This window comes from Micropterus dolomieu, linkage group LG20 (assembly GCF_021292245.1).
Source record: "Micropterus dolomieu isolate WLL.071019.BEF.003 ecotype Adirondacks linkage group LG20, ASM2129224v1, whole genome shotgun sequence".
Lineage (NCBI taxonomy): Eukaryota > Metazoa > Chordata > Actinopteri > Centrarchiformes > Centrarchidae > Micropterus > Micropterus dolomieu.
In genome coordinates, this window is record NC_060169.1 from 25,609,579 (window position 1) to 25,612,147 (window position 2,569).

A 2,569-nucleotide genomic window follows, 5' to 3' on the forward strand; every position below is an offset into this window, starting at 1 on the left:
CACGGGGAGGGACGACCTACCAGGCGTGAAGCTAATAAAATCATCTGTGGCGATAATCCGCTCTCAAATTGGCCTCAATCGGGAAGTGGGAAAATCTGCTCACAGCCTTTCTCTCTCTCTCTCTCTCTCACTCACACACACTCTCTCACACACACACACACACACATATTCACACGCGCGCGGCCAACATTTTTAGACTGCTATGTCGTGACCGAGCGATGCAAATGTCACACGATTCATAGGCTACTGTCAGTCTCCGGCACGAAAACGTCAGTGTTTTGATGGCGTTTGGCTGAAATTCGCACTGTGCTGCCCGGCTGCTGCTGCTGCTGCTGCTGCTGCGGAAGCGGGTCGGTCGTTAGCCGAGGCTTCGTCGGGCTCGCTTCAGCACCTGGACAGCTCCTTTCGCAGGATTCCCCGCTGCGCTCGCCGGGGAAACCCTCGGCTGAGAAGCGGGATCTGGATCTGGAGCGGCAACACGCACAAAACCCTCAACGATCCCAGATAGGGGGAGGTGTAGGGGGTGGGGGGGGGGAGATCACACTTAAAGGGTCTTTATTTGATCAGTCTTAATAACACTTAAAAGCTAATATGATCTTGCCGCGTGACGATGCTTCTTGCATTTGAGCTTCAGCCCCTCTTTGGTTTTGCACTGAAATCCGAGCAGCGGAAGCAGCAGCAGCAGCAGCAGTGGTGCTCATCGAATGCAAAAGTGCTAAGGATAGCTGCAGCCTACACACACTGCGAGCTTGCTGCTGCTTCACTTACTCTCATCACCACCGAGGGAGACATTACTATCAGCAAGGGGGCAACGGGAGGCACGATTACCCGTCAACAATGTAAATCTCTCACAGGTAAGTCCTTTACTCCAAATAAATAGGCCTAATTTATTTGATTTTCTCCTCTTTAGAATCTGATAACAAAAAGTAAATCAGTTTTTTTTAATCACAGGTGCAGTTATTACTCTGATGGTAGGAATAAAAAAGTCTGACCCGACTCAGTTTGTGGAGTGTTTAATGAGCAGAGCAGATGCTTTCAAGGCATGTGACTGAAAGTTCACATTTACAAAAGTTAGTTTATGTTTGAGAGTTACAGCAGTCTTTTGGTGACTTTTAGGAGTATAGGCTATCTAGTCCATTGGTGATGGTGTCTTACATTTTCATTGAATTCAACAACATTTGTGATGTATATAAAGCGACAAAATTGGGGCTTCTGTTAGTTTGACATTCACCACTGTCACTAACCCCATACTCAAGGACAAGCCCCGGAACAGGTTCCTCATGGCTCATCAAGCGTGTGATGAAAGGAATGAGTTCCACAAATCTTAAAATATTTTTCGCCAGATTAAAGAAATCCTATCACAGGATGCAGTTGAGAAGGCGCTTCACTTGGCTAACCGATTTTCTTAGAACTGTTTTATCAAACATCAACTGTTATGTCAGCTGTGATGTTACTAACTGTCGTGGTATTTAGAAAGTCACCGTTTTAAGTCATACTGAAGGGATGCAGATATCTGGCCTAAAACACACTTTGTGGCTCTCCAATGATTATTATGAGCCATGTATGAAACATTAGTAATTTGTACTGTTCTTTGCTTGCAATAATGCCAATGTTCTTCCCAGGTTTGACATGAAAGCAACATCTATCAGGTGAAAAGGTGAAATGCAGCACTAAAAGAGCCAGTAGACCTACTGAGTGGAAACCTTGTGACAGCCACCACCACCACATTTCTCCTCTCACCCAGCATCATGGCGAATGCTAAGTAAGTACAGTCCATCAGGGATCTTCTTTCTTCTCTTCCTCACTCTCTCCTGTCTCAACCAGTGTATAAAAACTGCATTCCTTTTTGTTTTCTTGCGTATGGGGGGGATTTTTCTTAACTCAACCTCTTCTCTCCACTCAGTTTCCTCTCTTTCACGGTTTCCCGTGTTTCTGAGCCTCCATTTCTACAATAATGACCTTTATTCACTCAGACACTGCTACCGTTGAGGTGTCTCTGACCCTGCATGCTAAACACAGCTGCACAATGCTGACCATAGAACGTCCATTCTGCAGCCGTAAACACAGGTCACTATGTTAATTATCTCTGTGGTACATCACACAGTATATTGATTTTTATTATCCACGACCATTACAAATGAACACCTTTTTTTCCAACAAACCCCCTCCACCTCCAGTTTTCTCCCAGCTTTCCATTTTTAATCTGTGCATAGTGAGAACAGCTGATACATTACTGAGGTACCATGCTGTAGCCTGTGTGTGTGAAGACAAAGTAAGAGGTACAGGAGAACAGTGAATATCACTGTTCTCTGTGAACTTCTGATTCTGCTGGCGTAGCATGACTCTCTACTTTGTCTCATCTTAACTAGCTGCATTTATTCTCTTGACCTACATGAATAGCCCTAAATCATTGCTCCATTTGTGCTTTTATAAGAGAACCAGTTCTGCTCGTGGTCCCATACAGAGCACAGCTCAGCGGGTCCCAGTAGCAATGTCATACCATGCTGTGGTTAAGGTGAAACGCATCCTAGAACAGATGACTAGAGCTCACAGTTGCTCTCGACCAGAA